General features: G+C 40.3%; 1 protein-coding gene across 1 annotated transcript in view; it reads right to left on the reverse strand.

The window, feature by feature from the left end:
- ano8b (anoctamin 8b) overlaps positions 1-13,937 on the reverse strand; it is a 31,841-nt gene that overhangs the window by 15,170 nt on the left and 2,734 nt on the right. The gene's annotated exons all lie outside the window — the stretch shown is intronic.

Raw genomic sequence — 13,937 nt, forward strand, 5'->3', positions numbered from 1 at the left:
TATACTGTTTGTTTATTCTTATGTATTTGAAAGCAGTAAAAAGAGACCAAAATATAAAATCTACATCTCGTCTTACTTTACCACGAAGTCAATGTACGTCCTAGAACTGCTTCACGTTTTGCTTACATGGTTACAAAAGTGAATGCAAAGACATACAGCCTCACAAAGGTCGGGGTCATGGCAGGCTGTAAATGTAACCATGATATCACCGCTGCTAGCATGATGCTGTAAATCACACACACATAAACACCTGTCACATAAAAACATCACTGTGCTGCGGCTCAGTGTGTCCCTCTGCTTCTTTATCCAGGGAATATACTCTCTCCATGTTTGCTGTACTGGATGCACACAAGCACTGCACCAACATGCGGTCGACTTGCATAGTCCCTATCAATTTTTTTTGCAACTTACTAAGTATAATTAATTGAAAGGGGTCACTACTAGTATCGAAGAACCAATTATCACGCAACTCTGCAGTAGCCTTCATTCCAACAGAGCCTTTAATCCATTTCGGATCAATGATTCGGTTTTCTGGCCCGTAATCTCCACCTCATTTCCAGCCAATGTACGCAGCTGTTATCAGGTAAAAAGCTGTAATAAACCCACTGTAAGCTACCTGTCCATTACAAACCAGACACACACATTTAGCAACTAGCTGGTGAATAAAATGAAGGATTTAGCAGCTTAGGAGTAATACATTTCCCTCAGGGGTTTGTGGAGACCAAACCAGAACTACAGTAAAAGGAGAGAAATGTTGCTCTGTGTCTGCTGATAGTCAACTGTTTGCTATTATTGTAGCTTTAACTCAGATTTTATTTATAAGCCCAGTATCATGGCTTAGCTATAATACTGTTCTAACTGTCCTATCTCTTCATCTTGACGCTCTTTTTGTTCGCCATGTCTTCTCTTAAAGCACCTTGGTTGTCACCTAACATGTTTTATTTCCATAAAATAAAGTAAAAAAGAAATTAAGGTCATTAGAGATACAGAGAGGATGCCATGAAAAACACATTTGGCAGAAAATGATATTTTCTGTCTAGATAAATCAAAACACGTTAGTCTTACATACTTGAACAGACCTAGACTTAAAGACAGCATTACTATTTAAAGGATCCTTCTTCAGTACTTACAAAGAGGTTGTGACAACTTAATCTGGTTCCACAACGCTCTTCCCCTCTGAAGAACATTTTCAAACATCGCAACGGGCTGAAAAGCAAACAGCGCAAGGTATTTCTGACTATTTAATCTCGAGTGGTACTCCTAGATACTGAAATCTGACTGCCCGCTCCGCTGCGCTTTAGATGAAATGCTGCAGGCAGTGGTGCGACATGACAGCAATTCTAATCGAGTCCTGTATTCATCGCTGAGGGCAACGCACACAGCACACACACACACACACACACACTCCTGGTACAGCCAACAGATTGGTTTTCACCACTTCAACAATGCTTCAGTTTACAAGCCCCAATACTGAGCATGTGTTCAGATGGTTTGCATGCATTTGTGTGTTTGTATTTGGTTGAAGATAGACATTGATTCTTACACAGCCACCAAGGCTTCACTGCTCAGTCCAGGCCAGTCTGACAGATACATGTCTGCCTGTGTAAAAGTGTGTTTTTGCACCACGCAAACAAACCACCTCTCAGCTGCCATGGAAAAGGTTGTTGTCACACATAAAACGATGGCCAGTTGAGCAGAGCATTAGGCTGTTTATTAGCAAGATCAGAAAGGGTTTTCAGGGTCACTGTTAAGTAAAACATTGGCAATCAATGATGTGTTTGTGGCCACCTGATTAATAAAAGTGAGATATTCACTCTGCTTTTTAGCTCTGTTTTTGGTCTCCACCAGCTCCTGAGGGAAATGTATTTCTTCTGTCAGTTTGGTTCTGAGCAGGAAGCTGAAAATGATGCTGATGAGAATAGAAGGACTGAACCAAAACAGTAATGTAAACTGTGGGCCCGGAAACCAAAACAATGAGCTGAAAGAAGCTATATAGCTTTGTAGAGCCAAGGGAAACTGCAGTCAGGTGATAATATGTAGTTAGTAACTGCGAGAGACCCCTTTCACATAAATATAGTGATGTGATACATTGTCGATAATAAAATATTGATTTAACTACATGCAGTTCACTGAATACACAAAATATCCTCACCGTCTTGATTTTGAGTCACAGCCCATTATTAAGAATCGTTTTTTTTGCAACTCATTTGCTTCTCATTATCCCCATCTCCCCCTTCTACCATTGATTTAACGCAGGTAATCAATTAGCATTGATGGCTGTTACCCTAGTTTTACCTCATCAGTGTTCTGGAATAGACTGAGTGCTACAGATAATGTGCACCTGCAGAGTTTACACTGAAAAACATTTGCGTTCAAATGGTTAGAGTTAATGCGGAGTACAAAGTTTAAAATCATTAAAAATTGCACCAAGTTTTCTAAATATTTTTATTACAGCCGAGTAGGGGAATCTGTATATAATATAGCAGTTATAGCAAAATGAAATAATTTCTGAGTTTCAAAACCCCTTTTGGCCCCGTAACAGAAACCAGGGCAGGGCACCGTTGAGCACGTTGGCCCAGAACGAGCAGTGATACATATAAAGCTTGTATTACTCACGGCCTTCACAGCGCGACGACTGTTTCGGGGCTGGCACTTATCAGACAGCAGCCAGGCAGTAATAACAAGCAGGGTGTCTTTCTGTGGTCTGCGTTGCTCTCTGAAGCATTTCTGTGGGGTGTTTATCTGTCAGTGTGTGCACACAGGTATTTGTCGATTTGCATGTGTGTGAGCCGGAGATATAAAGTGCTAGATTATTAGAAACTCAGGTGAAGCACTAAGAAGTGAAGGTCACAGACACTAAAGGAAAGACTTTATGATGCATACTCTGTCCTCGCTGCTTTTGTGACTTTTCTGATAACTCTCAGCGGCTGGTAGCACAAAACACCTTATGTTTTATCCATAAATATGACGCTAAAGGCTTAATTTCTTACTTAAGGGTGTTGCACAGAACCCCTTAAAAGATTTCCTGAGTTAAGGAATTCACTGCATTGAGATTTTATAGTGATAATAGTCAACAGTTTCCATGGAGACCGTTTTACTATAGATAGTTTAAAAAAAATGGCATGAGGAAAGAAAACAAGAAAACCAAATTGGTCAGATTAAGGAAATATGATCCTTCTGGAGGAATACAATAAATGAAAGCATATATCAAAGAGTTAGTTTGATCCACAAATAAACAGAGAACAACGAATGTGGGGCCGTTATCTCATCCTCCTCTTGTTTTGATGGAAACTGTTGTTCAGCAGACGGTTACGGGCGTTTGCAACTAGCTGAATGACGCGGCACACCGTTGACATGAAATACCAGCCTACTGACTGGAAAGACGCCCTAGCATAGAACCATAGTAGAGCAATCATTAATTGCAAACGGGCAGGAAGAGCACAGCTGTGGAATAGCCGAGTGATCCAAGACGGCCGAAAAAACCCTGAATTAACTGTAAATCAAATCTGTGGTGTGAAGTCAACATTGTTAAGCGTATCCATTGGGTTCTACCGGCCGTGAAACACTCTTCTTGGGATGCGTTCATTTTTTTTCATGTATCACCATGAATCATATTTCGTTTAGATATTCAGATTTAGGCCTACCTTAAGATTTGTTTTTCTTATTTTGGTTTCTAAGGTTTTTTGTGCAACAATTTAACAAAGTTTAAGGGACTCCTTAATTAAGTATAAGACATTAATTACTTCAATACTTAGACATTTTAAGGGAATCTTAAGGCAAAAACCTAAGGGTGTTTTGTTCAACGATTTAAAATCAAGGAAACTCAGACTTTAAGGAAAATCTTAATTATAGGTGTTTTGTGCAACGAGGTCAACATGGAAGATTTTACTCACTCAATGGGGGTTAAGTTAGGGGGTCAATCTTTAAGCAGCTGGAACAAATCTTTGGGTCTGGTCAAAAGAATGTTATAGTTTATTAGATTATTTATGAAGTAATTTCAGTCAACATGCTTTGTCCCCCTGTATTAGCTTAAATAAAATGGTGAACTGTATGTGGCCTTGACTGTGGGGATATATATATATATATATATAAAGCATCAGGTGTTTGAGCAATAACTTGAATATCAAAATAAATTTGACTTTTTGATAAAGGTACGAAGAAGATGATGCATTTATTTGTAAACATGATCATATAAATATTTTATATAAAACTTCCCACTTCATATAGAAAAAGCAGTGATGCTCTGGGAGGAGCAGCAGACATATGGACCTGCAAGCTTCTTGTTTTTTCTGAAAATCACTTCAGCGATAAGCAGTAATTGCTTTAGTGTTTTGCATAGGGGCCACTCATATATTACTGCAGCTTCCTCACACTGTACATTTGTTCCTAACACGCTGCTGTTGTAGATTTAAAACACATTACTTTCAACAGATTAGAGGATTTTTTCCCCCGGGAACCACACATGGTATTAGCAGTAATAGGATAATAACAGTAAGATATTGGAATGTATTATATGCATCTAGTTCTTTATGAAATATTATACTTGAGAGCCACTCTATTATCACTGTCTGGATTTAGACTGGGCATAAAGGTCGCTTGTTTGTTTAACCAAGTATGCAAGATATTTGCTGAGTCACCACCGATGGTGTATAATTACAGGAGTAATCAGGTGATCACTTTACCTGAGAAAAGCCTTTCTTAGTAATTGTACACATAGCATTAACGTGAAACAAAAAAAGAGAACACAAAAGCAGTATGTGGAATAGATTTGTACTTTAATTTGGGTTGACATCATATAAAAATAAACTAAAATACTTTCGCTTTGCTGCCTATCATGGGCCAGCTGTTAACAGTGGCACCTTATTGCATACAAACAGCTGGAATCATTTAAGAGACAAAACATTCCCCCTTTCTCAGTTTCTGAGGCCTGCAGTGTAAATTTACCGCACTGTCGTGATGCGGAGGATTTGTACTTTCAAATGCACCTCTAGAAAAGAATGCCTTTTCTAAATATGCCTGGCAACAGTGTGTATTTCCTGGAAGGCTGGAGACTAGAACAGGATTTCTATCTTTTCAGCAGCGAGTCATTTGGACTCTTATCGAGCCAGTCTAACAGAGAGGCAGATAGAGACGCAAACAGACGTAATGTAATAAAAGCCAGACATACTGACTGAACTCCGCAGACAAGGAGGGAATGTAGCTGTAAAAAACAAGTCGGCAAGAAAACATTTCCATTATCACAACTACTGAGTGTGTGAATGCAACAAAAGACCCTATTAGAACGATTACATCAGTAAGTGGGACAGAGAGCCTAATCAAGTTCAATCACCCAACAATTTCCCTAATTAGAATAATTTCCAGCCTTGACTCTGTATATCGCCATCCTGTACAGAGTCCACACCCAGTCATACAGCCACCGACAGACGACAGAGAGTGCCCTTTTAAACCGGTTCCTAACTCCCAAAACACACACACAGCACACAGAGAGGAAAATACAGACAGTAAAACACACACACACACACATAAAAATCAAACAGAAAACATCACATCACTGTACATATAAAGGTTCAACGACGACATGCATACTGAGTCATCAAATCATGCAGCTAAAATGTGTGAAATAAATATCAAATCAGACCGTTCCACCTGTGAAGATTATGTGGATTCTGCAACTGCAGCCGACATGTCTTGAGAGAAAAAAAGCAAACCATAACCCACCTTTCCTTGTATCTGTCCCTGTCTCCTTCTCCCACTTTTCCCTCCCTCCTGCTTTCTCCAACTTCCAAACACTGAATCGCTCTCTAGCTTGTCGCAACGGCCACCTGCACCCTCCCAATGCAAGGTACACAGTCTGCATACATTTTGGCACCAAATAGACAAACACTCCCAATTCCACATTGCATCTCTCATTTTCACTGGCAGCTGCACACACAGATGTGTTTTAGAATATATGAAAGCCCCCTCTTCCCTTTGCAGCAGAGCACTCCACATGTCTTTTTTTGCTTTCTTTCACCTAAGTCTGCTCCCCTCTTCTACACCGTGGACCTCTCACTCTCTCTCCCTACTCTCTATATCTTTTTGTTGCTATCATCCCTGCCTCTTTCTCTCATCCAAATCCTCTTGCTTAGCCCCACTGGGCAGAGTCCCTCCTTCTCTCCATGCTTTCTTTTTATCTCTCTCTCAGCTCTCCTGCCTTTCCTCTCACCCAGGCTGTCTTAAGAGGTATTTGTCATCATCGTGGACATGTAGCTCCTGTGGATGATGCCTTCAAACTGGGCAGAGGGAAAGAAGATGGGTGATGCTTGATGGTGATAGAAATAAACCTGAGTTAACGAAGTGCAGATGCCTCAGTGGTAAAGCACTAACACAACAGTGTTTTTTACAAAAGCTTAATTTCTGTTAACAAGTGAAACCAAATACAAAACGGTCTTTAGCTCTTATTAGCTGAATGATCTTATTAGATACAAGACTATGGGGGCTTTGTAGCCATGTTGCCAGTGGTTTATTAATGATTCTGTAGTTCTATAGTCACCAAGTAGGAGATATCATAGCTGTCCTTATATCTCCGACTCAGAAAGACAAGACGGAGGATGGTATAATGATTTTTTATCACTCGGATGCTCAGATGCATAAACACAAATTATAGCTGAGATCGACCAAAGTATTGGAGAAATTAAAAGTGATGTTGGCATTAGATGAAAAGTCAAAGGGATCATCAAATTATTACAATTCATCCTGAGAACATAAATGTCTTGTGCCAAATAATAGTTGTCGAGACATTTCACTAAAAAACTAAAATGTTAATCTTATGGTTTACGAAAAGACAAAAGGTCAGTAGGCCTCATGAATGGCAATCCATTCATTGATGAGATAATTTCAGTCATTCCCAGAACCACGCTGCTACCATCACCAGAGAAACCTGCTCTTAGACAAAATAACTTGTATATGATGTAATTGAGATTAGGGCCGTCTTTCTTCAGAGGGCGATAGGAGGTGTCTGTTCCACCTTTGTGACAAATGGGATGAAGATGTCAATGCTGGTGGATGTCAGAACTCTGGTTTCCTCATTAACAGGCGCATGGAGGATAATAGGGACTTGTCCTTGGCCTCAAAATAACAATGATTACATGTGATACTGGAGCCGCCCGTGGCTGCAGGCCAAGAGAAGGACAAGAGAAGACCAGGAAAGAGCCACAGTGCTCACACAGCAGAATAGTTGAAGTATCACTTTTCCCCCATCCCATCATCTTTCTCTCTTTCTCTTAATTTGCTGCCTTCATTTCCTACTCTCTGTGGTGGGTCTTTCTGGGTTAGCTGGTTAATTTGGGTGAGCTACAGCACCTCAGTGAAGAAGCAGGGAACGAGCTGTCATATCTGCTGTGAAGGTAGTGTTAAATGAGCAAATTGATGTAGTCTAATATTCAGTCGGGTAACAATCATGAACAGAAGCCAGTGTTGAATAGGGATTCAACACTGCCCAGTTGATGCAGACTTCTCCCTCAGACAACCACAGGCTGGTTATCTAACTGGCTGAATTGAGCATTGTCAAGGGGGGGATTACGAATTATGAATAAGCGAGTGGTGATGATGAATATAGTTGGGGTGAATAGCAGCCTTTGTGGAGCAAAAAGACCTCCTTGTTGAGTAGTGGACAACTGCCAAAGTGAAGGAAGAGTTTTCTGATTAACACACAGAACGAAGGGACGAGGATTACACACACAGCAACAATGCAAACATGTCCTAGTGGTCATTTCTGTGTTGTGTGGAGCGGGTTAAGGATCCCTGCAGCACAACAACATGGCCAAATACCTGGAAAAAAAATACAATTAAGATGGAATTGATATTATAGTCTTTAAGAAATAGTTTTCTTGCAGAGAGTTAGATGTGAAGATCAATAATGCTCTCATATCTGTGGGTTCAATATAGAGCTGGAGCCATCACCTGGTTGGCTTAGCTTAAGATAAAGATGGGAAACAGGGTTTTTTACATTTTTAAGAGCTTTAACAATGGGCATTAGCGTCTGATGTAGCCCTGTTACTGTGCATCTGACTGACTGTAGCGGACTCAAACCTAGCAACCTGTTGTCTAGGAAAGTTGTAGTACATCTATCTTGTGAAAGTTAATTGAATTATGGGAAATAAATATATAAATTAGATTGCTTTCTTTAAAATTGAGGAGGATCTAGTTTTCAGGAGGTCATTCATAATTACAAACGTTAGATAATCAGCCACTCTAGTGTGGTGACACAATCCAATAAGCATCAGGCAAACTAAGTATTTCTATTCATGCCAGAAATGATGCTGGGTACTATGGCAATAGAAGAGGAAAGGATAATAACAAGTGAATTTAGAGAAAAGATACTGTCGGAGTGAGTCAGTCAGTCGGATGGCTGTGGATTAACTGATCTTTATGATGGTACGATATTCTATTCCTGGACAGGAAAGATGGGAGGGAGGCTCCGAGTCCAATCAATACCCAGAGGAACCAGTGATTATTGTACATTAAACCATTCCTCCCATTTCCTTTCCCTCTCAATGACAAGCAGAGGAAGATATCTTGAATGATGCTTTGACTTCTTGTGCCTTTCAAAAAAAGAGCTTGAGGAAGATCGAGGCAGCATTTCATTCTAATTTATTTAGCGCTGGAGGAATGTAACACGAGTAGTGCTGTTGAAGGAGCAGCATAGGAAGTGTAACATGGTTGTTTTATTAAAATCTACAATAACTGGTTCATCAAAAACTAGTGCGGGATTGAGCACATTCAACTAATCTTACAGTTTTAAAAATTCGCTACATCTTTAAGGCGAAGCCGGACCAGTTTTTCTTTAAAGAGAGGCAAATGAATTACTCTTCTATATGTGAATAGAGACAGTTATACTCAGAAACCTTCATACAAACAACAAACAACGAGCTGTTGACTCGTATGCTTCCATAAAAATACTGGAGAAAAGTGAAAAACTAGAGATATTACGTTCTCAAATGCAAATAAGGATGTGGCAATGCTGTCGATGTTCCTTGACAACCAATTTCTTCATCAACACTGCACAATCTCAGCCTTCTCATAGCAATTCTCTAAGTGAAATGACAGGAGTAAAAGCTGCAGCAAGCACATGAGGTATGTAGCCAACAAAACGGCCGTGTTGCTGCAGACGGCACATAAAGTATATGTTACTTTATATGGTGTGGACTGAACAGTAAACAAAAAGATAAGGAGAAAGGAGTGGTAAAGGCAGAGGGAAGCTAAATGAAAGTCTGTACTTTACTATTGAAGTCATCAGTCAACATTGACAGTGTGCAAACATATGAGCAGGAACAGCATGTTGGTTGTGAAAAGGCTTTCACCACATTCAAATTCTTAGAATCTGACTGGACTTTTCAGATGAGGAACAAATGATGCAAATTCATACTAAACAAAAAGGAGAAGAGTGAAAACTACCTCCGTACTAATAATCACACACTCCAACTTCTTCTACCCTACTGACACGTCATTGGACCAGTCTGTGCAAACTCAATCTGAGCAGGAAAGCTTTGTTTGAACCGACAGAACTTTATTTATTAAATTCTAGTGACAACCCCAAAACTCCCAAAGATGCCAGGGTGAATAATGGGAAACATAAAATGATGCACAAGACTTGAATTATATTTCCACTCTCCACGTCATTAAAACATGGAGTCTTGTGTTTAAATACATAATTCAGTGTAAATATGAAGAGGCTTCAATGAAGAGCTGATACAGAATATATATGTCATACTGTTACATAACTTCATACCTTTTCCAACCTGAAAGTTAATGTTTAGCTTTTTTATGATGATTTTAATGTTTGTAAAGTGTCTTTGAGAATTTTGAAAAGCACTATATAAATAAAATGTATTATTGTATTATTATTATTATAATTAAAAGCTGTAGTTTAGGGATAATCCTAAATCTAACGGACTCATTTCATCATTTAGCAACATCACTTATTAATGTAGGTTTAAAATGTGTGTTTTAAACAATAGATATTTTCATTCAACAATCAAATGACATTGTGAAAACAACTTGACAATATGCCAGGTGTCGCTCATAGTGATGAATTTACAGAGAACTTTCACCTAAATCTGTTGTTTTGGGTTCACTGTCACTGCTGAAAAAGCTCTAAAAGAAACCGAAGGATATACAGAAGATATACATTTGACATGGTCTTTATTTGACATTGTTACTTGATGTAATTGTTCAAACTATAGGATGCTTGGTCCCTGGCTCAATGCAGTGCCTTGGTGACAGATGTTGCCTCTGGCAAGAATACAAATGAAATGATTCTCTTAAATATATCTTCCAACATCAACAAGGAAAACTGATTAAAAGGAAGGACAGAAAAAGAACAATATTGAGGTGAGAACCCTCTGCTAAGCTCTTATCTGTCATCTACAGCTGTGGGCTCTATGCTAATATATGAGCAGAAAGTGTTGTTTCCACCATTGCAGAGCAGCGCATGAGTTACTCTCTCTGAACACTTCAGTCGGAGATTAACGGTAGAGGCCGATGAGCACTGATTCTGTTCCTCATATGCCTTCAACAAGCTCCCTTCCTGCCCCTCACCCTTTACTAAACAAGGTAAACATACAGAGCCACACAGGAAAAAAGGTAAACCAATGTAGAAATATAGCTGGTAAACAAAACAAGTCCCAGGAAAGAGTTAAGAGAGAAACAAGAACGATAGAGATGATGAAGAGCTGCATTACAGACTGAGCGTGCTTAAAGATTCCCTTGCTTCTCATTGACTGGCTCTGACCTGAACATGGACTGCAGGAGAAAGAGCTTTTCTCCCCCGTGTGTTGTATGTTACACTTTCATGGCCCTTTAGCATTGTCTAGAGGCTGCAAAGTGGCTAATGTGGAGCAATTACTACAACTGAGGCTAAAATCAGCATTCTTCACCATGGTCATTGTATTTCTCATAACTTTGCTTAGCAACTACCAAAAAAAATAAAAAATAAATCAAATCCAGTCCTTGTCAGTATAGTCAGAGAGGATAAAGGACAGGGTGACCAAAGGCACTATTTTTCCCTTCAGGAATGCAATATCAGTTACTCTCAGGAGGAGGCTGCTTATTGACTGTGCTTTGATCCCAGAGAATGGAGCCTAAACTCCCCGATAAGGTCTCTGAGACATGTCACTGCATCCACACTAGGCAGGAGACAGGAGACACCAGCATCTCTCTCTCTCTCTCTCTCTCTCTCTCTCTCTCTCTCTCTCTCTCTCTCTCTCTCTCTCTCTCTCTCTCTCTCTCTCTCTCTCTCTCTCTCTCTCTCTCTCTCTCTCTCTCTCTCTCTCTCTCTCTCTCTCTCTCTCTCTCTCTCTCTCTCTCTCTCTCTCTCTCTCTCTCTCTCTCTGAGTGCATTAAGCTCTGGAGTGTGCATTATCATTTTCTGCTTACAGTTTGATAATCTTCACGGCTATAAATGGAAAAAGTGTAAATTTTCAGAGAGCATGGATGGGGATTTAGAAGTTGGTTGGCTAGAAGCAGAGATGCATTATGGCTGATATGATTAAGCCATTGAAAACCTGAGAATCTAGGGCAAGTGAATCACCACTGGCAAGACTGAGTCTTTATCACAACTCTGGGACAGGGACTTCCTAAAACATACCTATGGCTCTGGATACAGGTATCTACACAGCAGTTACAGGGGGATACTGTAACCTGAAGGTGTCTCATAGTGCAGGTGGTAGGCTACATGTGTGGGATCATCTCTACATTTGGAGAACCAAGCAAACAAGATTCAGATAGCAAAAAGCACACCGAGCTGTTGGTCGGATGGTGCGGCCACATTGATCTGTCACTAAACGGATGGAAATCAACGGATCGTGCTGCTCTCAGTTTGTTTAAGAATTTATTTGATGCAAGAAACACTCTTTAAACGCATAATGGCAACTCTGAAGCATATTGATCATCTCCAGAACTGGCTAATAAGCACATGGCCCTGTGCAAGAAACATACCCTCCTCAGTGAAAAAACAGACGGACACAAAAAGATCAACCAACTGGCTTTTCAAGACGGCCTTTCTGGAAAAGAAATACGAATTGTTTTCTCCAGATACCGATTTCGATGCCTCGACTCAGGGTACCAGCAGAGAACACTATGCCGTCTTTTCCAACATTTTTAATCTGAATATCACAAAGTGGGGAACTAATTTGTAATATGAAGGCAGGGATTCCTGTGACAACAAAAAACGGAGTCAACTGCCCACCATGACTGAATTACTGCAACTGATGGCGGAATTACTTGATGAAGATATGGATCGGTCACATCATGGCCAATTCATGACCTGCTTAATAAGGTCAGTATCGGATTGATGCATCCTTAATCCTCACAGAAACAAGAAGTGATGGGTTTTCACTGCTGCAGAAAGATGAGTTTGGGTAGTTTGCTTGAGCAGAAGCAGCCACTATGCTTTGAAATAGACCATGAAACGAATTTACCAGTCACACAAACTAACATCTATTAAAATGACTGAAGCACAGATGTTTACCTTCATCTGACCAGCAGCTACTTCACTGCAATGATCTTTCTAATGATCATCTAAGGCAAGCCCATAGTAAATATAAAGTGTTATCACAGTAAGGAGCCAGCCACTTAGTTTTATAGTTAGCCTGATGGTCTGCTTCGTTCTATCATAAAATGTCTTCCCCATTAAGAGCTGCTTCACCAGAGTAATCCGTCAGTGGTGTGTTTGACCGATCAGGTAAGGTTAATAAAGCTCCAACATTGCAAGCAGCAAGGTCACCCCACATAGAGGTGATTTTCCTCTCTCGCTGATGCAGCTAATGTGCAGCTTAGTACTTATTCTATCGTGGGAGAGGAGAAGATATTTCCGTGGAGCACGCAATGAGCACGAGTGAGACGGGCAAAGAGATGCAGCGATATAGGCATTACGTTTAGAGTCATTAGGCACAACACACTGCTGTCATTATATCATACTGCATTACATTCATCACTAATGAAGCTGTGGGAGGGCACAAAACCGATGGCTCAGTCTGTCTGCTGCTGTGAAAAACAGCTCTTCTTTCGAGGAGTTCAGTGTGACGCTTTTTCCTCCCAACACTGCTGTATTTAAAGCAACCTGTGTGACACCGAACCTGACTAAATCTGTCTGAAGCAAAGCTGAGGTATTCTACCGACTTACGAGGCAGTGAGAGCGAGAGAGCGAGAGCCCTGGCTAAAGGTCTATACATGAGTGCAGATCCCTGCTTAATACATTCTTCTCAAGCGTCTTGCAGACTGTAAAGTGCACATAAATCGTGCCAAGCATCAAGGATGGAGTTAAACAAGCGAACATTCAGCCCTTCAGATCCCCCGACTGCCTCAGAAAAGACCTTCACTATCGGATATATAGTTTAGAAGTTGTAGCATAGCTTAGATATACAATTAGAACATGATGCAGACTGCAATAATGAGACAAAAAACTTAAACCTGATTAAAAACAGAATTCAAGTAAAAATGTAATTTATAGTACAATAGAGAGAGTTCAAATCATAAAGCTTTTTTGGGAACATATTCAGAGACACTGAATATTTCCATATCGAGAATCTCACCTTATATCCTAACAAATGTCCTAAATCCTAAAGCACTGCGCTGGCTGATTTGGCAACCGCAAATTACATGACCTGATTTCCATAACACAGAATCTTATCAACACTGGCCTCAAAGGGAACACAAACTAATTGGTGCGACTTTTACGTCGCGTTTTTCTAATGATGGGCGCTTGATTAATCTTTGAAACGCTGGCTAGTGAGTGTTGGGAGTTACAAAGGAAGATGGCTGAGAGGATCAAAGTCATTCCAGTCTACTGAGGGGGGGGGGGATTAGGAAAATGTGGTGGAGGCATGGAGACAATCGAGCATCCAAGCCTCCAGCGAGGAAAATCCTTTCAGGCTGGAACCAAAATCTCAACTGGAGAA

Source organism: Anarhichas minor, unplaced genomic scaffold, assembly GCF_050575085.1.
Source record: "Anarhichas minor isolate MPS153535 unplaced genomic scaffold, ASM5057508v1 ptg000010l, whole genome shotgun sequence".
NCBI lineage: Eukaryota > Metazoa > Chordata > Actinopteri > Perciformes > Anarhichadidae > Anarhichas > Anarhichas minor.